Source organism: Bos taurus, chromosome 10, assembly GCF_002263795.3.
Source record: "Bos taurus isolate L1 Dominette 01449 registration number 42190680 breed Hereford chromosome 10, ARS-UCD2.0, whole genome shotgun sequence".
Taxonomy (NCBI): domain Eukaryota; kingdom Metazoa; phylum Chordata; class Mammalia; order Artiodactyla; family Bovidae; genus Bos; species Bos taurus.
Window position 1 is genome coordinate 77,553,420 of NC_037337.1, and position 26,991 is coordinate 77,580,410.

The 26,991-nt window shown below is 37.8% G+C and overlaps 1 protein-coding gene across 9 annotated transcripts in view; it reads left to right on the top strand.

Annotated features, from left to right (window-relative positions):
• FUT8 (fucosyltransferase 8) overlaps positions 1-26,991 on the top strand; it is a 330,255-nt gene that overhangs the window by 45,518 nt on the left and 257,746 nt on the right. For 4 of the 9 annotated variants that reach the window (XM_005211923.5, XM_059890188.1, XM_010809440.4 and 1 more), the window contains one exon: positions 8,995-9,092. The exons of 2 other annotated variants lie outside the window; for them this stretch is intronic. The gene's annotated coding sequence lies outside the window, so the exon portion shown is untranslated. Of the gene's footprint in view, positions 1-8,994; positions 9,093-17,859; positions 17,945-26,991 lie in introns of all 9 variants that reach the window. 3 more of the 9 variants (XM_024997231.2, XM_024997230.2, XM_024997232.2) reach the window with 2 other exon arrangements.

Genomic DNA, 26,991 nt, shown 5'->3' on the forward strand with positions numbered 1-26,991 from the left:
AAAACAGCGGGATTATATTTCTACAAACAAGACAGTAATTCAGATCTTCTTGCTTTAATTCTTCTCTGTTTTACCATAATGAGATATTTATCAAAGTCCAAGAGATTACTGATACACAGTAGTGACCAATGACTTCATATTAATAGAGCTATTCATAATAAATTCATCAGTGAAGTAATTGGAAAAAATTTAAAGAGTGATTTTTCACTGTTCTGTTTATATAGTATTGAATGAAACAACCATAGCATTCAAACACCCAGAAAGTACAAAACACTAATATTAAATGAAGATTGATAGCCTCGAAATACTGCAACATCTTAAAGTATCTTGCAAATGACCAAAAACAGATAAAATTTTGGTATAACTTTAGTTTTTTCCACAGAGCTATATATTAAAAATACTGGTAATCCATGTAAGATATATACACAATCCTGAACTGACTAGATTGTTCAGTGAATAAATAATACTCCACACTGCTTTATTGTTAGGACAAATGAGCTTTATAATTCAATGAAACCCTTTTAAGAAGTTCTAGTCTGTAGAATGATGTCCTCAAATTATTTGGTCCTATTAGTTTTATTAACAAAAACTTTGCATCCTTCTTGGTGGTGGTGATGGTTTAGTCACTAAATCATGTCCAACTCTTGTGATCTCATGGACTGTAGCCTGGCAGTCTCCTCTGCCCATGGGATTTCTCCGGCAAGAATACTAGAGTGGGTTGCCATTTCCTTCTCCAGGGGATCTTCCTGACCCAGGAATTGAACTTGGGTCTCTTGCATTGCAGGCAGATTCTTTCCTGACTGAGCTATGATATTTAATTCCTCTGAATATTATCTTTAAAAGGCCCTACTTGATAGTTGTCAGTATAAACCATAGGTCAAGTGCAACCCTCCCATCTTCAGTCTATGGGCTTTTCGTGAATTTCTGTTCCATGTCCAACACAGTGACTGGCCCACGAGTTTTCCATTGGAGATTTCATGGTCCTTATTTCAACACTTTCCACAAAGTATCCCTTCCTTCTCTAGGCATTGGGTAGAGTGTCATACATAATGGTATGTGGTGTTCCTTAACATACCTGCCAAAATGTGATAATTTCCTTGGAAGAAAAGTCATGGGCTTCAGTCACACATCTGAGTTGACAGACATCCAAGTGATTCCTGTATAAAAAGAAAAGATTGGTGTTTTCTGGAATATGAATGTCCACTTTTAGTAAATTGAAACAGATCTGAACATAAATATCTTCAGACTTGATGGATTTTATGTGCCTTGTCATTTTACAAATTGTATCGGCACCAGATCTCTGAACATTATATAACCCAATCCACTGCATTTGGGGGGGAGCACCTTGAAGGTACACATGCTAAGTCACTTCAGTTGTGTCTGACTCTTTGCAACCCTATAGACTGTAGTCCGTCAGGCTCCTCTGTCCATGGGGTTCTCCAGGCAAGAATACTGGAGTGGGTTGCCATGCCCTCCTTCAGGGGATCTTTCTGACCCAGGGATCTTATGTCTCTTATGTCTCCTGCATTGGCAGGTGGATTCTTTACCACTGAAGGTATAGTCCGAGTATGAAATGTAGACTTTTTGGTAAAATCTTCTATAGGGATAAATATCAGTTAGAGGATAACCTGTGAAAAACTTCTCTGAGTGGCTTAAATCTAAAAGATAATACACTAACTTGCCAGTATTGATGAAAACATCAGTGTCTGTCTTCACGATGTACCTAGCATTGGGGCAAGACTCAGTTATCCACCTAAATGCCATAATCATCTTCAAGATCAGGTTATTGTTGTTGTTTAGTTGCTAAGTTGTGTCTGACTCTGCTACCCCATGAACTGTAGCCTGACATTTCCTTCTCCAGGGGATCTTCCTGACCCAGGGATTGAACCCACATCTCCTGCTTGGCAGGTAGATTCTTTACCACTGAGCCACATGGAAAGCCCCAGGTTATTGTATGTGACTATAAAAACTCTTGTATTATATTGCCATAACGGAGGTGTTTATCCTTTAAAGATAATGCTAACACTTTGTCTTCACTTTCAGCCTGTTGGCCCAGTAAGAAAAATGTAAGAACCTCATATCCCCACCAAGACTTCTTTTCACCCCAAATAACTCTAATGGCCTGTCTGACTTTCTCATCTGAGGGGTGCAGAATCACTAGGATGACAAGAAATGGATTTTGATGAGAGTAGTTTGAATGCTCTCGAAGTGTGAAGTGGAGGTCTTGTCTGTAAATGGACTCTGAGAAGTACATCCAGTTCACACATTGTCACATGGTGGTGAGGCAGACTGAGGTGCCACATCACCAGGAAATGGCAGAGCAGTAGCAGCAGGAGGCTCCATTGGAGGGGTCTCAGTGACATCCCACCCGGAAGGGTGGAGCACTGGGGCCCTTTACAGCCACTCAGCAGCCCATGAGCCTCAGGGTCTGGCTGCTAGACACCGCACAACCCTAGGGGCTCCATTTAATCTTCTTCTTGATTCATTCCTTCTGAGCGAAAGACCTTCAGTTTCACCAACAGGACATTCAGTAGTAAGAAGTAGTCAAAAATAATACTTGGAATTTCTACTGAAAAACAGAGACTCTCAGATTGGCTTAAAATTCTGCCATATACTGCTTATAAGACACATGCCTGTAGAATTTCTGATGAAACCAAAGCAGTAGCTGAAGTTTTTTGTTTTCCGTACTCCACGCTATATATAATCAAAAGATTTGCCGTGAACTACTCTCAGCCGCCTGGGGAAAGGTAAAACTATTCCCATTTGAAGACTGCAAACCCAGATCTTTCTTATCTCTGGAGGGGCAGCTGATTGTCCTGGCGGCCTGAGCCTCTGGGTGCATATTGTTACCTATTTACTGATGTCTGTTTGCCAGCATAACATGTATGCTGGAAGCAGCAACTTCCCTTGTTCCACCAGATTCATTGATGTATGTATTAATGCTACAGGAAAAGAGAGACAACAGAGTATGTTCTTCTCCTTTGGGGTTTACTTTCCACCTCTTTGTGTATTCTCTCTTAATATTGCATGTGTGCTAATTGCCTATTTCACTTTTATGGTTACTGTTCTGAAATTCAACCCCATAGTCTGCATTTATTATATGGTTAAGGATAACTTATTAACATGGTGAGTGGTGTTAACTGAATACATCTAATTTTTGGAAAATTTCAGCTTTCAGTGCAATCACAAAGTTAGATTAACTCATAGTTCGGGCTTCCCCGGTGGCTCTGAGGTTAAAGCGTCTGCCTGCAATGTGGGAGACCTGGGTTTGATCCCTGGGTCGGGAAGATCCCCTGGAGAAGGAAATGGCAACCCACTCCAGTATTCTTGCCTGGAGAATCCCATGGACGGAGGAGCCTGGTGGGCTACAGTCCATGGGGTTGCAAAGAGTAGGACATGACTGAGCGACTTCACTTTCACTTTCCTTTAAAGTAATTAAAATAATGCTTCCAGCCACATTGGAGTGAAGTTGGAGTGACAGGGATTGGTATCCTTTTACTTGAAATAACTAGGCAAAAAACATGAAACAGCAGTTCATGAGGCATTTGCCATCAGGCAACCCAAGACATTGATCCCTGAGAGACGGGAAACAGCGGAGACCTATGCTTGGTCTAGCCTGGGGAGTGTTTTTAGGCATGGAATAGTAGAGCAGTAGAACCCCAGAGAAGGCTAGAGACCTGCCTGAATTGAGGAGATGGTATTGGGAGCCTGAGAAGCCAAGGCAGCTAGAGCTCATGGGGCAAAGTACCAGAAAGAAGAGGGCTGCAAGAGAATTTTACAGATCTGCAGAAGTCCCTTCCAGGAATTCAGTTGAGCACTGATCAGTACATGCCTGTGAGGAAACTATGTGTGGTCAAAGGAACTCACCCAAAAGGAATACAGTGCTCACAGCTTACACAGTGTTAGGAATAGGGCCTAATTCACCGAGTGTCAGGTAGAGCCTCTAACATTCTAGCTTTCATTTTTAGGTGTTCAATTTGGGTCTTTTTTCTATGTTTTAAACTTAAATTGCACTCAGTCTTTTCTCTAGCTTCACAGCATATAGAATACATTTATAATAACTTTTAATCCTAGTTTCCTGGTTTTATAAAAACTGTGTCCTTTCTGGGTTGGTTTTCATTGATACTTCTCATTTGCCTCTTATTTTCTTGTCTTTTTTTCTTGAAACTTGCTTGGCAAATTAGTTAATGCTTGTTAGGTATGTAACAGAAGACATTGTAAATTATGCTTTGTTGGGTGCTGAATATTTTTGTATTCCTCTAAATGTTCTTGAAGCTTTTTGTAGAATGTATTTACTTGGGAAATATTTAATCCTTTAAGGTATTCCTTATTAGGACCATTTAGTATAATTCTGCTGTATTCCTGAGGCAGAACCTTTTTGAAAACTTTACCTGATGCCCTGTGAATTATGAGGTTTTCCATTTAGCTCACCATCTGTTTACAGATGTTAAGTTGAGGATCAGGTTGTTCCTTCAGGGTTTGTTTTTAAGCTCTGCTGTCATCATCATCGATTAATCTTTATTCTGGGACTAATTCAGCCCTGCTGAGGCCTCTGCTTATTGTCCAGAGTATGCAAGGTTTCTCTCCTCTGGTTAGGTGCAACTCACATGTCCCTAGCTCTGAATGAATTGGTCATTTTTCTTAGCTCCCCAGCAGATTCTCCCGCCCCCCACCTTTGCCTTATGGAGTTTTACCCTGTGTATGTGCATGCTAAGTCGCTTCAGTCATGTCTGATTTTTTGCGACCCTATAGATCGTAGCCCACTGGGAGTTTTATCCTAAGTATGTGCAAATTAGCATGAAGCCAAAGACTCAAGAGAAGATGTCTGAAGTTTTTTTCTTCATTACTCCCTCCTGTCTGGTATAGTATTCCAGTAATAATTGCCATATATCCCTTCAGCAAATTTGGAAAACTCAGCAGTGGCCACAGGACTGGAAAAGGTCAGTTTTCATTCCAATCCCAAAGAAAGGCAATGCCAAAGAATGCTCAAACGACTGCACAATTGCACTCATCTCACACGCTAGTAAAGTAATGCTGAAAATTCTCTAAGCCAGGCTTCAGCAGTATGTGAACCATGAACTTCCTGATGTTCCAGCTCGTTTTAGAAAAGACAGAGCAACCAGAGATCAAATTGCCAAGAGAGTTCCAGAAAAACATCTATTTCTGCTTTATTGACTATGCCAAAGCCTTTGACTGTGTGGATCACAATCAACTGTGGAAAATTCTGAAAGAGATGGGAATACCAAACCACCTGATCTGCCTCTTGAGAAATTTGTATGCAGGTCAGGAAGCAACAGTTAGAACTGGACATGGAACAACAGACTGGTTCCAAATAGGAAAAGGAGTACATCAAGGCTGTATATTGTCACCCTGCTTATTTAACTTATATGCAGAGTACATCATGAGAAACGTTGGACTGGAAGAAACACAAGCTGGAATCAAGATTGCTGGGAGAAATATCAATCACCTCAGATATGCAGATGACACCACCCTTATGGCAGAAAGTGAAGAGGAACTAAAAAGCCTCTTGATGAAAGTGAAAGTGGAGAGTGAAAAAGTTGGCTTAAAGCTCAACATTCAGAAAACAAAGATCATGGCATCTGGTCCCATCACTTCATGGGAAATAGATGGGGAAACAGTGGAAACAGTGTCAGACTTTATTTTTTTTGGGCTCCAAAATCACTGCAGATGGTGACTGCAGCCATGAAATTAAAAGACGCTTACTCCTTGGAAGGAAAGTTATGACCAACCTAGATAGCATATTGAAAAGCAGAGACATTACTTTGCCAACAAAGGTTCGTCTAGTCAAGGCTATGGTTTTTCCTGTGGTCATGTATGGATGTGAGAGTTGGACAGTGAAGAAGGCTGAGCACCGAAGAATTGATGCTTTTTAACTGTGGTGTTGGAGAAGACTCTTGAGAGTCCTTTGAACTGCAAGGAGATCCAACCAGTCCATTCTGAAGGAGATCAGCCCTGGGATTTCTTTGGAAGGAATGATGCTAAAGCTGAAACTCCAGTACTTTGGCCACTTCATGCGAAGAGTTGACTCATTGGAAAAGACTCTGATGCTGGGAGGGATTGGGGGCAAGAGGAGAAGGGGACGACAGAGGATGAGATGGCTAGATGGCATCACTGACTCTATGGACGTGAGTCTGAGTGAACTCCGGGAGTTGGTGATGGACAGGGAAGCCTGGCATGCTGCGATTCATGGGGTCGCAAAGAGTCGGACATGACTCAGCGACTGATCTGATCTGATCTGATCTGATCCCTTCTGAACTCTGATGTTTGTCTTTTCATGTTGGTGACCCTGCTGTGCTCTACTTTGAATTTCCCTGCCTGCAGTAGTGTCTGTAACATGTCTCTTAGCAGAAAATTAAGGTGTATGTAGGCTTATCTAGCTTGTTTTCTTCTCTCAGAGAATGAAGATCTACACTAATTGTTGTCCAGTGTCTGGAAACTGTGCTGTCATCTGTTTTGCCTAGTTTTGCTGTTGTTTACTGACTAAAGAGAAATCTGGTACCAGTTACTTCATGACGAAGTATGAATCCCATAATACTGAATTATTGTGGGAGGTTGGTGAAGTTTTGTGAAGGTTTTGTGAAGTTGGTGAAGGAATCACAATGAGCCTTGATGATTTTGTAATTAATGGCCATTTAAGAATTGTCAGTTTATGGGCCCTGGGGTAGTTGACTTGGGAGTGGTTTGTCCTTTTCAGTGAGAATTTCCAGAAAAGATAATGTAAATTGTAAAGTGTCAGTTGCTCAGTTGTATCTGAGTCTTCGGACTCCATGGAATGTACCCTGCCAGGCTCATCTATCTGTCCATGGTATTTCCCAGGCAAGAATACTGGAGTGGGTTGCCGTTTTCTTCTCCAGGGCATATTCCTGACCCAGGGATCGAACCTGGGTTTCCTGCGTTGCTGACAGATTCTTTACTGTAAGACAGTATAGAAATGTGCTTGCTTTTGATTTAGAATTATTTATTAAATGTTTTTATAGGCTCTTGTGTCTCAGAATAAATTTTTGACTCTTGGAATTTAGAATGAACATAGTTGGATTACTTTTGGGGAGATGGAACTGGTAATGATTCTTCTGTATTATTTCTAATCATCAGAAATTGGTTTCAAAATGGCTTTGCTGTCAGCGAAAGACTACATCTGACAATTTGAAAATAATCTTATGTTGTAACAACAGTAAATTAACTGGCAGAAAGACATGTTTCCATAGAGTGTTTTGTGTCTTTATGTTATTCTTGGGTTTTTCTACTTGGTGAGCTGCACATATGTACACACTCAGTGAACATATGATGTGTGAATCTTCATTCGGACCATTTCACTTGTTAGTCAATCATAGTGATTACTTTCTGTGTGTCAAACATGTTACTAGATGATGGAGAAGAGGTGACAAAAGAAGTAGGAGATAGTGTTGCTAACCAGAAGACTATATGAGATGACACATATCAAAGGAAACAAAATATTCTTGTAGAGATTAATGGAGTACAGAATGATTTTATCAGCTCTCAGGCAGGAATGAGGAGCTGCATTTTGAAAGTTGATGAATATGCATTGATTAACAAAGAGGATAAGGGAGGAAAAATCTTTCTTTTAAAAAGAAGGAATGCTGTGTTGCATGGTGACAGCTGAGAATGACAGAATTGTTCTGTGGAAAGCAAGCAAATTAAATTGACTTGAATGAAAGTTTGTGTAGAATATAGTCAGAAATTAGATTGTAGAGCTAACTGAGGTATAGGGATGTAGATGATTTCAAGCTTTGGTCTGGAAAGAGATGTTTCTGACTGACCTTGTTTTAAGATGTAGACAAAATTAAGAATTTTGTGTTCACAAAGCAGTTTTATAGGTGCAGATTTATTTTAAGATGAACTATGAAGCAAATTAAGACAGTGTTACTATGTTTGAATATAATTTGCAAAATGAAAGGCTGTTTCTTAGTGGGATTTGAAAGGCATTGTTGATATTGTTCAGTCGCTCAGTCATGTCCGACTCCGTGACCCTGTGGATTTCAGCACACCAGGTTTCCCTGTCCTTCACCTTCTCCTGGAGTTTGCTCAGACTCGTGTCCGTTGAGTTGGTGATGCCATCCAAACCATTTCCGTGCTCTGTTGTCCCTTTCTCCTCCTGCCTTCAATCTTTGCCATCCTCAGGGTCTTTTCCAGTGAGTCGGCTCTTTGCATCACGTGGCTAGGGGTGGAGCTTCAGCTTCAGCATCAGTCCTTCTAATGAATATTCAGGGTTGATTTCCTTTAGGATTGACAGGTTTGATCTACTTGCACTCCAAGGGACTCTTAAGAGTCTTCTCTGACATCACCGTTCAAAAGCATCAATTCTTTGGTGCTCAGCCTTCTTTATGGTCCAACTCTTACACCCGTATGTGACTACTGGAAAAACCATAGCTTTGACTATATGGACTTTTGTCGGGAAAGTAATCACTCTGCTTTCTAATACGCTGTCTAGGTTTGTCGTACCTTTTTTTCCAAGGAGCAGGCATCTTTTAATTTCACAGCTGCAGTCACCACAGTGATTTTGGAGGCCAAGAACATAAAATCTGTCTCTGCTTCCATTGTTTCCTCATTTATTTGCCATGAACTGATGGGACCAGATGCCGTGAGCTTAGTTTTCTGAATGTTGAATTTTAAGACAGCTTTTTCACTCTTCTCTTTCACCTTCATCAAGAGGCTCTTTAGTTCCTTTTTGCTTTCTGCCATAAGGGTGGTGTCATCTGCGTATCTGAGGCATATTGAAAGGTGTAGCTTGCAGAATAAGTGAATATGCAAAATTTTTACATGTTATGAGTGGCTACATAAGGGGAAAAAAGGGGACTTTTAGAAAAGTATATAAAAGGGGACTTTAGAAAAGTATATAAAGTATATAAAAGTTACATAAGGGGGAAAAAAGGGAACTTTAGAAAAGTATATAATGGTAACTGAAGTTTGAATAGGACAGAGGTTCATAGTATATATGTATATTTTTTGTTCCAGGTTGCTGCTTTTTCTAAGAGAGCACCCATGACCCTGATGGTGTTTCCAGTTTTGATAAAGAGTTCTATTGCAATTATTGATTAACTGAACAAATTCAGGTTAGTAGATTTTGTGGACAGTACTTCTCTTTTCCAATTATATGTTAATATTTTTAGAAATGGATAATTTTGTATTTAAAGTTACATATGTATACACCAGTGAAGTAGAAAGGCCAAGTCAATTTAAACTTCTCCTGAATTATGTACCTACCACGCTACCTATTATGTACAATTTGCAGTGCATAAAATGAAAAATGTTTTATTTCCTATTTAATAGTTTTTTACTTTAAGGTGCTAGGTAAGTTGTGGGTGAATATTGTATACTGTACCTTTTCATCCTGTGGCATCTTTAGTGCTGAAAATAAACTACTCATCTTAAAATTGTTTGAAACTTTTAGTAGCTTATTTAGAAAGATTTCATTCTTATTCATATTTCAGTTATACATTCAGATTTTTATTTTTTTTATTTTTTTTAAGTCTGTGAATTTTGACAAATATATATTCATTACCATAATCTTCTAAATTCACTCTTGTTGCCTTTTTGTAGTCAACCTCTCTCTGCATCTCAATCCCTAGCAACTACAGATCTGTTTTTTTTTGTCCCTGTAGTTTACTTTTTCCAGTATACCATTTAAATGAAATCATTTAATGTATAGCTTTTAAAATCTAGCTTCTTTCATTTAGCATAATGCATTTGCATTTATCCATGTTGTGTGTACCAGTAGCTCATTCTTTTTTGTTACTGAGTAGTGTCCTATTGTATGGATATACTGCAGTTAGTTCCCTGGTGGCTCTGACAATAAAGAATCCTCCCCCAGGGTAGGAGACCCAGTTGTAGTTTTTGAGTCCGGAAGACCCCCTGGAGAGCGGAATGGGTTTCCACTCCAGTATTCTTGCCTGGAAAATTCCGTGGACATAGGAGCCTGGGGTCCATGGGGTGGCAAAGAGTCAGACATGATGAGAGACAATCTATCTATCTGTCTATATACATATACAGTTAGTTTATCCATTCACCATATGATGGACATGTGGGGAGTTTCTAGTTTTTGGTGATTATTGCAGTCGTGCTTTCTTCTTTTTTAATCCTGTGATAAAATGCACATAAAATTTACCTTAACCATTTTTAAATGTACAGCTCAATGGTGTTAAGTATATTCACATTGTTATGTAGCCGTCACCACCATCCATCCTCATAACTTTTTATCTTGTAAAACTGAAACTCTATACCCATTAAACAATAACAATAACTCTCCATTCTCTGCTCCCCCAGTCCCTGGCAACCAGCACGATACTTTCTGTCTTTATGATTTTGACCACTCTAAGTACTTTATATGAATGGAATTATACAGTAATTTTCTTTCTATGACTGACTCATTTCACTTAGTGTAACGTGCTCAAGGTATATCCATTTGTAGCATATTGCAGTTTTCTTCCCTTTTTACGTTTGAATAATATTGTGTGTATATATCACATTTTGCTTATCTACTCATCAGTTGATGAACATAGTTGGGTTGCTTCTGTGTTTTAGCTGCTGTGTATTCACAGAACATGGGTGTACAGTGATCTCTTCAAGGCCCTGCTTTTATTTCTTTTTGTGTATATGCTCAGAAGCGAAATTGCTAGATCATAATTCTATTTTTACTTTTTTTGAGAACCACCATACTGTTTTCGACAGGAGCTACACCATTTTATATTTCCGCCAGTAGTGCACAAGGCTTCCAGTTTCTTCACGTCCTTGCCAGTGCTTATTATTTTCTTTTTTTTTTAAGTAACCATCTTAATGGTTATGATGTGGTATTGTACTTTAGTTTTCATTTACGTTGCCCTAATGATTGCTGACATTGAGCATCTTCTCATGTTATTTCATGTTGGTAATTTACATATCTTTGGAGAAATGTTGTTTCAAGCCCTTTTCTCAATTTTGAGTCATTCTGGTTTGTTGTTGAGTTCTAGGGTAGTTCTCACATATTCTGGATATCAATTTCTTATCAGATATATGATTTCCAAGTATTTTATCCTATTCTGTGGGTTGCCTTTTTATTCTATGCATAGTATCTTGTGCACAAAATTTTTAATTTTCATAAAGTCAAATTCGTTTTTTAATTTCTTTTTACATGTGCCTTTGGTGTCCCCCTGTCCAAGAAATCATTGTGAAATTCAATGTCCTGATGCTTTTGTGCTTTGTTTCTTCTAAGAGTTTTATTATTTAAGTCTTACATTTAGATTCTTCATCCATTTTCAGTTAATTTTTGTATATGGCATTAGGTGTGTGGACCAGTTTCCCCAGCACTCATTTGTTCAAAAGACTTACTTTTTCCCCATTGGATGGTCTTAACACCCTTATCAGAAATCATTTGAGCGTGTACGTGTGAGTTTATTTCTAAGCTCTCTTTCACTAGTCCGTGTGTCTGTCTTTATGACAGTGCTGCACTGTTTTGATTACTGTAGCATTCCAGTGAAATTTTGAAATCAGGAAGGGTGAATCCTCTAGTTTTTCTTTTCTTTTTCAAGATCTTCTTGGCTCTTCGAGGTCCCTTGAGAGTCTATGTGAATTTTAGGATCCTTTTTTCTCTTTGTGCAAAATTCTTTGGGATTTTGATAAGCGTTGCATAGAATCTGTAGATTGCTTTGGGTAGTATTGACATTTTAGCAATATTAAGTCTTTTAGAATATTAACGTGAGATTTATTTCCATTTATTTATGTCTTCTTTAATTTCTTTCAGCAATGTTTTATAGTTTTCATTGTACAAGCCTTCTACCTCCTTGGTTAACTTATTTCCTAAGTATTTTGTTCTTTTTTATACTACTGTCAATTAAGTTATTTTTGTAATTTTCTTTGTCAGTTTGTTCATTGTTTGCATATAGAAACGCAACTGACTTTAGTCTTTGTATCTTTTTTTGCTGAATCCATTTATTACTTCTAACAGTTGTTTTGGTGGAGTCTGTAGGGTTTTCTACATAGAAGACCACATTATCTGCAAGCAGAGATAATTTTATTTTATCCTTTTCAGTCTGAATGCCTTGTATTCTTTTTCGTAATTGCTGTCACTTGAGCTTTCGGTGCTGTAGCCAATAGAAGTGATGAAAGTGAGCATTCTTACCTTGTTTCTGATCTTACAGGAAAAGCTTTTAGTCTTTCACCATTGAGTATGTTGTTTGTTGTGAGCTTTTCATATATGGCTTTATTATGTTGAGGTAGTTTCCTTCTATTCCTATTTAATTGAGTGTCTTTGTCATGAAAGGATGTTGAATTTTGTAAAACACTTTTTGTGTGTTAGTTGAGATGATTATGTGAGTTTTTCCTTCATTTTGTTGATGTGGCGTATTATATTAATTTTTGTATGCTATGCTCTCCTTAGTTGCAGGAATAAATTCCACTTGTCATGGTATATAATATATTTACTGTGGAGTCATACAGTTTAAAATAAAAATGTGATTATATATTCTTTATTAAAACAGTGTTACTTGTTTTTAAAGAGATCATAATGATTTAACTGTTGCCTTTTTGGATTGGGGGTTGCATTTCTTTTTAAAATGTCATTAAAAATTAATTAGAAAAAACTTAACAGATCATATGGGTATGGGAAGAGACTTGCAACTTATGATCTTTTTTTTTAAATGATCATTTTGAGTATAGAAAGAGAGGTGATGAAAATTATAAGATGGGGGTATATTGGAACTTATGTGTTGTCCTTATTATGGAAAAATCAGGTAGCTTTCCTCAGTATAGTGGTAGATCAGAAATGTACAAATTTTTATGTAGTTAACCCTCATATAGGGAGCTCCAAGAGTTACCTGTTTAGAAAAGTCAAGTATTTGTAAGAATTCTTCTGTCTTAAAAATGTATGTAAAAAGGACAAAGGTTGGGCATGAAAAGTTAATTTAAACTTTCTTGAATGACTACTTGGGATGAAAATGATGGAAACTGTCATTCTGCCTTGGGGAAATTAAATTAGTAATATGAAAGATTAGCTTATTTAGTGGTATCAAAAAGCTATTTGAATATTTACAAGGAATATCTAGTTCATCATGTGCTACAGAAATAAAAATATTTTGAGCAAAATGTCATGCTTAGATTCAGAAAATGTTGGTTTCAATTTCAACTCCAAAGCCTGAACACTAAAAAAAGAGTCAGTGTGACTTTGAATTGTTCTCATGTTTTTGCATATCTTTAGATGAATTATATAACTTTCATAGTCTCTGTTGGATAAGTGGTATGCTATATTATGTTCTCAGGGAACATTTCAGAAATAGATAAAACATTTTAAGCAGAGACAGAGCATTTTAAAGATGTTCCTGAGAGAATATTTGTTCATTGGGCATATTCAACACAGAGTCAGAGATGATGCTATGCTCAGAAGTTCTTCAGGATTTGAGCTCTTTTGTGAGTGTCTTATTAATTAGTTATCTGGCATAACTTTATAATAAACATAAAAAACATTTGTTGTTGTTCAGTTGCTCAGTCGTGTCTGACTCTTTGCAGCACCACATGGACTGCAGCACTCCAGGCTTCCCTGTCCGTCACTATCTCCCAGAGCTTGCTCAAACTCATGTCCATTGAGTCAGTAATGCCATCCAACCATCTTATCCTCTGTTGTCCCCTTCTCCTCCTGCCTTCTATCTTTCCCAGGATCAGGGTCTTTTCCAGAGTTTCAAAAACATTACTGAAAGCCAAATATTAGAAAAAGGGATGAATTTCTAGTTTGTAGGAATACTGATTCCATTTGCTGAAGAGCATGTCATGAAATTTTAAGGCAAATATATAGTTCCTAAGATGGGCGGGTCACAGTGGAGAGATCTGACAGAATGTGGTCCACTGGAGAAGGGAATGGCAAACCACTTCAGTATTCTTGCCTTGAGAACCCCGAACAGTATGAAAAGGCAAAATGATAGGATACTGAAAGAGGAACTTCCCAGGTCAGTAGGTGCCCAATATGCTACTGGAGATCAGTGGAGAAATAACTCTAGAAAGAATGAAGGGATGGAGCCAAAGCAAAAACAATACCCAGCTGTGGATGTGACTGGTGATAGAAGCAAGGCCCGATGCTATAAAGAGCAATATTGCATAGGAACCTGGAATGTCAGGTCCATGAATCAAGGCAAATTGGAAGTGGTCAAACAAGAGATGGCAAGAGTGAATGTCGACATTCTAGGAATCAGCGAACTGAAATGGACTGGAATGGGTGAATTTAACTCAGATGACCATTATATCTTCTACTGCAGGCAGGAATCCCTCAGAAGAAATGGAGTAGCCATCATGGTCAACAAAAGAGTCCGAAATGCAGTAATTGGATGCAATCTCAAAAATGACAGAATGATCTCTGTTCGTTTCCAAGGCAAACCATTCAATATCACAGTAATCCAAGTCTATGCCCCAACCAGTAACGCTGAAGAAGCTGAAGTTGAACAGTTCTATGAAGACCTACAAGACCTTTTAGAACTAACACCCCAAAAAGATGTCCTTTTCATTATAGGGGACTGGAATGCAAAAGTAGGAAGTCAAGAAACACCTGGAGTAACAGGCAAATTTGGCCTTGGAAAATGGAATGAAGCAGGGCAAAGACTAATAGAGTTTTGCCAAGAAAATGCATTGGTCATAACAAACACCCTATTCCAACAACACAAGAGAAGACTCTATACATGGACATCACCAGATGGTCAACACCGAAATCAAATTGATTATATTCTTTGCAGCCAAAGATGGAGAAGCTCTATACAGTCAGCAAAAACAAGACCAGGAGCTGACTGTGGCTCAGACCATGAACTCCTTATTGCCAAATTCAGACTGAAATTGAAGAAAGTAGGGAAAACCACTAGACCATTCAGGTATGACCTAAATCAAATCCCTTATGATTATACAGTGGAAGTGAGAAATAGATTTAAGGGCCTAGATCTGATAGATAGAGTGTCTGATGAACTATGGAATGAGGTTCGTGACATTGTACAGGAGACAGGAATCAAGACCATTCCCATAGAAAAGAAATGCAAAAAAGCAAAATGGCTGTCTGGGGAGGCCTTACAAATAGCTGAGAAAAGAAGAGAAGCAAAAAGCAAAGGAGAAAAGGAAAGATATAAGCATCTGAATGCAGAGTTCCAAAGAATAGCAAGAAGAGATAAGAAAGCCTTCTTCAGCCATCAGTGCAAAGAAATAGAGGAAAACAACAGAATGGGAAAGACTAGAGATCTCTTCAAGAAAATTAGACATACCAAGGGAACATTTCATGCAAAGATGGGCTCGATAAAGGACAGAAATGGTATGGACCTCACAGAAGCAGAAGATATTAAGAAGAGATGGCAAGAATACACAGAAGAACTGTACAGAAAAGATCTTCACAACCCAGATAATCACAATGGTGTGATCACTCACCTAGAGCCAGACATCCTGGAATGTGAAGTCAAGTGGGCCTTAGAAAGCATCACTACGAACAAAGCTAGTGGAGGTGATGGAATTCCAGTTGAGCTACTCCAAATCCTGAAAGATGATGCTGTGAAAGTGCTGCACTCAATATGCCAGCAAATTTGGAAAACTCAGCAGTGGCCACAGGACTGGAAAAGGTCAGTTTTCATTCCAATCCCAAAGAGAGGCAATGCCAAAGAATGCTCAAACTACTGCACAATTGCACTCATTTCACACGCTAGTAAAGTAATGCTGAAAATTCTCCAAGCCAGGCTTCAGCAATATGTGAACCGTGAACTTCCTGATGTTCCAGCTGGTTTTAGAAAAGGCAGAGCAACCAGAGATCAAATTGCCAACATCTGCTGGATCATGGAAAAAGCAAGAGAGTTCCAGAAAAACATCTATTTCTGCTTTATTGACTATGCCAAAGCCTTTGACTGTGTGGATCACAATCAACTGTAGAAAATTCTGAAAGAGATGGGAATACCAGACCACCTGACCTGCCTCTTGAGAAACCTGTATGCAGGTCAGGAAGTAACAGTTAGAACTGGACATGGAACAACAGACTGGTTCCAAATAGGAAAAGGAATATGTCAAGGCTGTATATTGTCACCCTGCTTATTTAACTTATATGCAGAGTACATCATGAGAAACGCTGGACTGGAAGAAGCACAAGCTGGAAGCAAGATTGCTGGGAGAAACATCAATCACCTCAGATATGCAGATGACACCACCCTTATGGCAGAAAGTGAAGAGGAACTAAAAAGCCTCTTGATGAAGGTGAAAGAGGAGAGTGAAAAAGTTGGTTTAAAGCTCAACATTCAGAAAACAAAGATCATGGCATCCGGTCCCATCACTTCATGGGAAATAGATGGGGAAACAGTGGAAACAGTGTCAGACTTTATTTTTCTGGGCTCCAAAATCACTGCAGATGGTGACTGCAGCCATGAAATTAAAAGACGCTTACTCCTTGGAAGGAAAGTTATGACCAACCTAGATAGCATATTGAAAAGCAAAGACATTACTTTGTCAACAAAGGTCCATCTAGTCAAGGCTATGGTTTTTCCTGTGGTCATGTATGAATGTGAGAGTTGGACTGTGAAGAAGGCTGAGTGCCGAAGATTGATGCTTTTGAACTGTGGTGTTGGAGAAGACTCTTGAGAGTCCCTTGGACTGCAAGGAGATCCAGCCAGTCCATTCTGAAGGAGATCAGCCCTGGTATTTCTTTGGAAGGAATGATGTTAAAGCTGAAATTGCAGTACTTTGGCCACCTCATGCGAAGAGTTGACTCATTGGAAAAGACTCTGATACTGGGAGGGATTGGGGGCAGGAGGAGAAGGAGACAACAGAGGATGAGATGGCTGGATGGCATCACTGATTCGATGGACGTGAATCTGAGAGAACTCCGGGAGCTGGTGATGGACAGGGAGGCCTTGGGTGCCTCGATTCATGGGGTTGCAAAGAGTCGGACATGACTGAGCAACTGAACTGAACTGAAAGTCTATTAGAATTTCATGTACCTACATTCTCAAGTAGACGATTGAACTTCTTGACGGTGAGGGTCATTTTAGATTTTGGTGTTTTCTGAAAGAATTATTTCTACTGCAAATATTACTACTTGCTGAACTCATGATTTAGTGGACTTCTTTGAGTTCATTAGAGCATCATTGCATCCGTGGATTCTTCAAGATTGTCAGGGCAAGAAGTAGGAAGTTAATTTTCTGAAATCATGAGAAAGTAGAATCAATCAAAACTGTAAAAACTGGACTTGTAGAACTGTTAAGTGACATGGACCTTAAGGAACATTTAGTCTAATACCTGTTTTGTTTTGTTTTTGTAAATAGGAAAGTGGAGACCTGGAGAGGTGAGGTGTTAAGATTTAGTCACACAGCTCTCTGGAGACATGTTACGTAGTGCTCATTTTACTCATCATCCTGCCTCTCTTCCTCCAGGGATCATTGCTTGATCTTAGAGTTGAAATAAAGTTAAATTGCTCAATTTACAATTGTTTATTTAAAAAACTCAGTTTTAATTTCTCTTTCAACTGATGTGTTAAAACAGGTTACTGTTGAAAGGGTATGAGATATGATCTTCATTTTCAAACAGATGCAAAAATATGCTGATATTAAATATGTAGCTAGAAAAATCTAGCAAATTATTTTTTATTTTTCAACAACCTTAAAATTTTATGTGGATTAATTTAAAATGTATAATATTAAATGAGACCCAAAGTTTTACAAATTTTAGATAAATTTGGACCTTAGATTTCTTGGTTAAAAATCTAAGTACTCTAAAATGTGGATTATATTCTGCTCTTGAGGATTTCATTTAATAATTGTATTTACAGGTAAAATTGGTGAAGTTCAGAACTAGTAAACAGTTTTCTTTTTTTCTTCTTCCTTTTTTTTAAATTTTGGCTGCACTGCACAGCAGAAGGATATTAAGTGTCCTGAGGAGGGACTGAACCTGTGCCCCCTGCCGTGGAAGTGCAGAGTATTAACCACTGAACCTCCAGGCAAGTCCCTGTTTTTCTTTTTTTTTCATGAGCGCTACTAAACCTAGAAAATTAGCAAACAAAATAAAAACCCTCATTCAGTATACTCTTTTGGAAATGTAATAGTTTAAAATAAAAGTAAGAATCAAACATATAATTATTTACTTTTGCGTAGTTGATATACAGGCTTGTTGAGAGAGACTGTTTAAGACACACAGGGTGGTTTTAGGTTATACAGGTAGTATACCTTTTTGTTTAAATGTTTTCTTCCTGGAACATTTTCTACTCATTGCTTTATACTAACTTCATCCTGATTTCCTAAAGTCTCTAGCCCTTTAGGACAAGGGAGATACCTATTGAGAGGTGATTCTCCATGATCTCTTATGCTTCAGCACATCTTCTGAGCCAGAGGCATTGGCAGCTTTTGTTTAGGGCCCTCTTTTGAAAGAAATTTGCATACTAACAGCCTGAGAAGATAGAAATAGTATTTCCATAACAACAGAGGGCAGATTTCCTTATTGTCCAGGATAATCAAGATAATCTCTCTTGGGAAAAGGTGGGATATTTTTGCTTGCAACTCCTTTAAAATATTGACGGTTCTTAGGTTTCAGCTTTCTTCTCCAGTAATGTAACTCACTGTGTGTGCAGCATCACCTGGCTTATCTTTGTATTGCCCTTTAGGAATTGGAGCTTGGGGAACCAGTGCGAAAGATGATAACATTGGCTACAGCTGTTGTTTTGAGTAGTAAACTTCTCTTTGTTTCTGACCCAGGGGTGTCATATTTTCTGCCAGGATTATCTGATACTGGCTCACCAGATATTACACTAACACAACCTATTGATAAAGTTGAGTTTATTGCTTACTGTGGTAAAGGAGAATACCACCTTGACAGATATTTGATAATACCTTAAAAGGGCAAAGTCAAGGTAAAAATTTTAGAATTTGAAGTTTGATTTTATTTGAGTCTTGTAATGGTGATGATGGAGCTTGATTAATATTGAGTAAGTATCATGAATATCAATACAACAATTTAGAATTGATCAAAACAGCGATGCAAGGATTTAAACTGTTGATGCTTTCTGTTGGAGTCTTGATGAGTCTTTTGTGAAATTTCTATAATCAAGTTATGTTCCCGCAAGAATCTCCTGGAATAGTAGAGTATGCTAGTGAAGACACTGGACTAGTAAAGCCAGGCTCATGTAAACAGAAAGGGGTGTGTGCGTGTTTGTGTGTAGGTGTTTTAGTTTCCTAGGGATGCTATAACAAATTGCTGTGTAATTAGTGACTAATTAGTCACTTAAAAGAATAGCCTCTAGGGGAATAATTGTTTCCTCTTTTCGAGCTTCTGGTATTTTTAAGCAATCTTTGGTGTTTCTTGGCTTGTGGCAGCGTACCTTTAATCTCTACCTCCATCTTCACATGGTGGTCTTCCTTCTGTGTGTACGTGACTCTTTGTTACTCTATGGACTGTAGCCTGCCAGGCTCCTCTGTCCATGGGCTCCTCCAGGCAAGAATACTGGAATAGGTTGCCGTGCCCTCCTCTAGGGGATCTTCCCTCTGTATCTCTGTCCAAATTGCCTTCTTTTTATAAGGATACCAGTCTTTGGATTAGAACCCACCCTAATCCAGTATGACCTTATGTTACCTTGATTACATCTGCAGAGATCCTGTTTCCAAGTGAGGTCAAATTCACATGTTCCAGTGGTTATAAATTTGGGGGGTGGGTAGTATTAAATGCATTGCAGAGTATATGGTTTCAGTTCTGTGTTCAGTCTGTGTGTGGCTAGATACTTTTGGTTCTCAGTAGCCATGAAACTCTCACAGTCTCATTGCTTTGCATGCATGTAGGATAGAAATCTCAGGCTCATCAGAGTTGTTGACAACAGCATGGTATATTGTGGAAGGAATACCAGTATGGAAGTCAAGATGCTTTGGTTCTAGTTTCTGTCCAGTTAGTCAGTCAATTTGGTCGCTCAGTCGTGTCCCACTCTTTGCGACCCCATAGACCGCAGCACACCAGGCCTCCCTGTCCATCTCCAACTCCCTGAGTTTACTCAAACTCATGTCCATTGAGTCTGTGATGCCGTCCAACCATCTCATCCTCTGTTGTCTCCTTCTCCTCCCGCCTTCCATCTTTCCCAGCATCAGGGTCTTTTCAAATGAGTTAGTTCTTCTCATCAGGTGATGGTGGAGAGTTCTGACAAAATGTGGTCCACTGGAGAAGGGAATGGCAAACCACTTTAGTATTCTTGCCTTGAGAACCCCATGAACAGTATGAAAAGGCAAAAAGATAGTTTCTGTCTCACTGTTAACTATAATAGCTTGGAAAAGTTACGGTCTTCTCCAGCTATTAGTTTCTCAATGGGTAAAAGGGGAGGTTTGAAAGAAGAGAATAGGAATGTATCTCTGAGAGCCTTTCTAGCTCTCAGGTTCTAAAGTTCTGTAATTGTTGAGTGTCTGCTGTATATCATATTGGTATTAGTTTTGTTGGAGTGACAAAATTAAAAAAAGAAATAGAGAATGCTTTAAGTGCTGATCTGATGTATTCTGACATGTGAATATAGCCTTATTTATGTTTTGTTTGCTTGAGTTAAAATCATTAGTGAAGATATTGGGTAAACATGGAATTACCCCATTCTAGTCCATTTCATTCTCTCTGACTTACTGTATTTTATTTTTCAGTCTGAATGTTGTATTTAGAATAGAGTCATTCTTCAGGTCAGTTAGTTCATTTAAAGTTAGAAAAATGTTTTGTTGCTCTACTCTGTCAGCTGAGTTCAGAAAATGAAATAACCTTTTCTGAAGCAAGAATGATGTAGACTATGGATGTATTTGATTCCTTTTGTGATTCACAGTCTTCACTTTCTATGTAGTATTTATTTTTTTGATTTTTGGATGCTTGAAAATCTAGAAAATTTCTTTCCCCTCCTCCCCAGCTACTCCTGCAATTCCGTAGGAAAAAAAGCAAGGAAGGAAGACCATGTTGAACACATTTTCCTTTTTTTAAATTTTATTTATTTTTTATTGAAGTATAATTGACTTACAGTGTACTAGTGGAAAGTGATTAGTTGTTTATTCAGTTTCTTTGACCAGTATAGGCCTGTTCACATGATCTGTTTCTCCTTGTGTTTGCTTTGGCAGATTGTGTCTTTCAAGGAATTGGTCCATTTCTTCTAAGTTAGCAAGTTTGTGGGCATAGAATTATCCAAATATTTCTTTATTATCCTTTTAATATCTGTAGGATTGCTAGTCATGGCCCATCTTTCATGTCTGATATTAGTAATTGACTTCTCTCCTTTTCTCCTTAGGAAGCTTGGCTAGGAGTTTATTCATTTTATTGGTCTTCTCAAAGAACCAGCTTTTAGTTTTGTTGGTTTTCTTGTTTACCCTGTTTTCAATTTCACTGATTTCTGCTCTGATTTTTATTATTTATTTTCTGCTGCTTATTTTGAATTTAATTATTTTCTTTTCCTTGTTTCCTAAGGTAGAAATTTGAGTAGTCAACTTTACTTTTTAAATTTAAATATATGCATCCAGTGTTAAGTTTCTTTCTAAGAGAGAAAATGTAGTATGGTATTTGCTGTATCCCACAGATTTTTATGCTTTATTTTCATTTTTATTTAGTTAAAAATTTTTTTAAAATCCTCAACACTTTGATTCATGTATCATTTGTATATGTTGTTAATATCTACATACTTGGGGATTTTCTGGCTGTCTACTGTTATTAATTTCTGGCTTAATTTCATTGTGGTCTGAGACCATATTTCATTTGATATCTGTTCTTTTAAATTTGTAAAGGTGTATTTCCTAGCCCAGAATATAGTCTGCTTGGTGAATGTTCCCTCTGAGCTTGAGAAGAATGTGTATTCTGCTGTTGTTGATGCCAGTTGTGTCCTGTGTTCAGTTGTGTCTCACTCTTTGCAAGGCCATGGACTATAGCCCACCAGGCGCCTCTGTCTCTGGAATTTACCAGGCAAGAATACTAGAGCGGGTTGCAATTTACTGCTCCACGGGTTCTTCCCGACCCAGGCATTGAACCCATGTCTCTGTGTCTCCTGCATTGGCAGGGGCATTCTTTACCACTGTGCCACCTGGGAAGCCTCTATGGATGTCAATTAGATCCAGTTAATTGATGGTGCTGTTCAGTTCTGTGATAGTCTTACTGATTTTCAGCCTGTTGGTTCATTTACTGATAGTGGGGTATTGAAATCTTCAGATATAATAGAGAATTTATGTATTTCTTTTTGCAGTTCTACTAGTTTTTATCTCAAGTATTTAGTTCTGTTGTTAGCTGCATGTATATAAGGATAGTTATATCTTCTTGGAGAATCAACCCTCTATCATTATATACTGTCTCTCCTTATTCTGGAAATCTTCCTTGCTTTGAAGTCAGCTCTATCTGTTTTCTTTTGTTTAGTGTTAGCATAGTATATCTTACGTTATCCCTTTTCCTTTAATATATCTATGCCTTTATAAGTGGGTTTTTGCAGACAACATATAGTTGGGTCTTGTCACTCTGAATTGGTGTATGTAGATCACTGACATTTAAAGTAATTATTGATATACTTGTTAGTATTTACCATATTTTAAATGTTTTCCATTCCTTGCTCCAGTTCTTAGTTTCTGGTTTTGTTTTTTTCTTTTCCTTTTTCTTTTTTTTTTGGCCTTCCACTCTGTTTCTGCTTTCTCTCATTTTAATTGAGCATTTTATATGGTTCCATTTTCTATCCTGTTATAGTATATTATTATATTTCTTAAGGAACTTTTTTGAATGGTTGTCTTAGAGTTAACATTTATACATTTCTAGGTAATTCAAGTTCATTTTCAAATAATGCTACACTACTTCATGGATACACAAGTACCTTAGAGCATTTTCAGTTCCTTTCTCCCATCCTTTATACCATTCTGTCATTCATTTAAGTTTTCTATAAGCTGTGATCACAAAATATATGGTTTTGAACACGTTATTTGTTAGATTAAGAATAAGAAAAATAAGAGTTTTAGTTTTGCCTTTATATATTGCTTTTCTTATGCTCATCATTTCTTTATATAATCCATGTTTCTTACCAGTATATAATCTTATTTCTGTCTGAAGAACTTGTTTTTACATTTCTTGCAAGGCAGATCAGTAGGTTTTCAGTTTTCACAATTTTTGTCTGAAACGGTTGCCCACCCCCCCGCCCCCCCACTTTTGAAGGATAATTTTGTTGGGTACAGAATTCTAGGTTGGTGTTGATTTCACTCATTTTGTTTGCATGGTTTCTGAAGAGAAAGTTCAATGTAATTCTTATTTTACTTCTTTCTAGATAAGGTTTATTTTTTTTCTCCTCTCTTTGTTTTTTTTCTCTTCTTTTTTTGTTGACTTACTCATCTGTTGTTCTGTAAGTATTTTAGTATTTGTTCTGCTTGGAGGACACTGAGCTTCCTGGATCTGGTTTGGTGTTTGTTACTAAAGACATTTTTGTTTTCTGTTACATTGTTGTTGATTTGTAACATTTCCTATTGATCTTTTCTTAGAGTTTCCATGTTCTGCTTTTATTACCCATTTGTTCTTACATGTTCACTTTTTCCATTAGAGCCCTTTGCATATTTACCATAGCCTTTTTTTAACCCATTGCTAATTCTAAAGCCTCTGCTGTATGAGTCTGGTTTTGAGGCATGCTTTGTTTCTTCAGATTGTGTTTTTTTGCCTTTACAATGCTTTGTCTTTTTTTGTTGCTATCCAAACATGGTGGGCTGCTATCTATGGGGTCGCAGAGTCAGACACGATTGAAGCAACAGCCACAGCAGCAGCAAGCATGGCATAGTAGATAAAAAAGAGGAGGTAAATAGATCTTTCACTTCAATTCAGTCGCTCAGTTGTGTCCGACTCTTTGCGACCCCATGAATCGCAGCATGCCAGGCCTCTCTGTCCATCACCAACTCCCAGAGTTCACTCAAACTCATGTCTATCAAAATAGATCTTTAGTGTGAGGTTTTATATTTATCTGATTAGAATGCCATGCCGTGCATATATGTTCAGTTGTGTCCAGTTCTTAATTGTGTCTGACTCTTTGCAACCCAATGGACTGTAGACTGGCAGGCTCCTCTGTCCATGAGATTTTCCAGGCAAGAATACTGGAATGGGTTTCCATTTCCTCTTGGGATCTTCCTGATCCCAAGAGGAAATGGAATCCAACCCTTGTCTTCTGCATTGGCAGGTGGATTCTTTACCACTGAGCTACCTGGGAAGCCTGTATTTGGTGTCAGAGGCTAACATTTCTTGCAGTGTCCTTATTTTGGCTTGTTCTTTTGTCTTTGGGTTATATAGAGAATCTTTAAATGGGGTCTCAGACTTTGAAGTTCTTTTTACCTGTAATGCTCTGTTATTGTATAGAGTTGTATTGATATGGAGGTAAGATGGTTGGGAGTTTTGTGGTATTGTGATTAGGTCTCAGTTTTTTAAACCTGATTTGTGTATCTCTTCTGTTCTTTGAAGGCTGGAGGGAGCTGGAGTTAGGTAAGGTACTTCCTGGTAGGCTAGGTTCTGTTAAAATAATGTTCTTTTCAGACTGTCTTTTTTAAGAAGAACAGAAAGCTTTGGGTATATTTTAAGAATTATTATGTCTCCCTTCCCCCTGCTGGAAATAAAGAAAATTTTTTCAGATTATCACAGTTGAGAACCTGGTAGGGCTCCTGGAGGTAAAACTCTAGAAACTGTTGGGGCCTTTCAAAGACTGAGCTCTCTCATGGTTTTTCATTCTAAGCTAGTCTACACTGAGTCTCCAGCAGTTTGTCATTTACTGTTTAAAGTGTTCCTACTGATACTGGCTCCAGCTGAAGATTTATCTTCCTAGGCTTTGCTTCTTGCACAGTGTGATTTTCTGTATCTACCTGTCTCTGTAGTTTTCAGGTTAGAGGTTTGCCCTCTGGCTTCAATTCCCTGATTAATTGAAGAAGAGTGGTTGATTTTCATTTTTTCTCTTCAGCTTTTTTATTGCTATAAGGACAAGTGTGATGAATTTCAAGTTCTTTACATGTTGAACCTGATTGAAGGTTATTTTTGAATCTTTTTGACAATTTAGTAATGGTAAAGACTTGGTACAATACTCTTTGTCTGATTTGGCAGTATTACTCATTTGCAGTGTGATTTCCTTCTGGAATCAGGTTTGCACATTTTGAGATCATGCATTGTAATTTGCAGGGATGAGTAAAGAACTTTTCCTGAGGGAAGTTAATATTAGGACTGATTTTCGTTATTGGTAAGATGGCTCGTTTTGAGTCCATTTACTGTTACTCTGCAAATTTGGTTTGGGGGTAACAGCAGCTCTCTTTGCATGTGTGGTTTGGGGGCAACAGCAGCTTTTGTTTCCTGTGTTGATAGAGTTTCATTTTTATACCTTACAAAAAATATCTGATTTTATAGTCTGTTTCAGAATAAGGTCATGTCAAGTTACACCAATTTGTACTCTGATAGCTATACTGATGATTCTAAGAGTGGTTATTAAACCCTTGTACTGATATTTTTGTATTTATGGAACCAATTAATTGGATGACCTCTTTATGTTGAGTGTCTTAATTTAATTAGATTTCCCACTAAGTATTTTTATGAGTAGAATAAGGTAATGTTAATCCTTAAATTTTCTCTGATGTGGTAAAAAACTTAATGTACCTCTTGCATATTAGATATATTGGTAGAAATTGAGATATAAGAAGAAATTGGTTTAAATTATACATAAAATGTAGTTTATTTTCTTTTGCAAAACCTTCATATTAAAAAATTACTGTTAGAGAAAATTTAGACAACTTTTTCTTAAAGTAAAAGAATCACTTTTAATCCCACTAGCGTAACATGATTGTAGTTACAGGTGGATGTGTGTGCCTTCTAGTACTTTTTTGTATATAGACTTTTTTACATAGTTGTGATCACAATTTATTTTTAAATGTGTGCTTTCCCTGGTGGCTCATACGGTAAAGTGTCTGCCTACAATGCGGAAGACCCAGGTTCAATCCCTGGGTTGGGAAAATCCCCTGGAGAAGGAAATGGCAACCCACTCCAGCAGTCTTGCCTGGAAAATCCCATGGATGGAGAAGCATGGTAGGCTACAGTCCATGGGGTTGCAAAGAGTCAGACACGACTGAGCCACTTCACTTTCCTTTTCTTTTTGCAGTTAGTAGTATATTCTCTCATTCTGCATCATTGTGTTTCAAAAATAATATTTTTTCTTTGAGTAAGGTATTATTAGATTTATCAGACTGACAGTTTATTGTACCTATCGCTGTCATGAACTGTATGTGCATTTAGCTTTTCTCTGTGCTATTTCCTTGCCTGGATTTTCAGAAGTCTCAATTTCTCTTTCTTTCAGCTTCTCTCTCTTTCTTTTAAGGAGTATTTTATATATTTCATGTTCTCTCCCACAGTGCTAATTAGTTTTTACTGGATCTTGAAAAATGGATTTTTTTTTTCTCATATGATCAGAAAACAATGCTTTCAGACTTATACTGCCACAGGTATTCACACAGGTTTGTTCTAAAAAGTGGAAGATTTTCAACCGGATGATAAAATGATCCCCTAGATATGTCAAATTTGGTATTCTAGACTCCCACCCTTAGGTTGTATTAATAAATTGTCTTTATCCAAATAATTTAATATTTTACAAATTGGATTTTTTCTTTCCTCATATTTATGGGTTTAATGTGATCTCTGTGTCAGGATTCCTTTTAGATTTTCTGTGGTCTTCTGACTTGTCCTCTGCCTGTCATTTGTGCTTAGAGCTCAGTTAGGTCTAGTCATTTGAATGGAAAGTCAGTCCTCAGAGAAACTTATAGAAACTTCTGCTGAGTCTGATGATTCTGAACTTACCTAATTCTTTATACACAATATTTAGCAGTTTCTCAGCAACCATTAGTTAATTTTCATTGTAAATTATACACTAGATTATTGAGTGTTTTTTAAATGGGAAAATTGTTAATTGAACTTTTACTCTCTTGAGTGCCCAAGACAACTGCATGGATAAGATACAAATTAAAGTCTTGAGGAGGCAAAAGTCCAAAGGAAAGACATAATGCTCTGCAGTTATGCCAAACA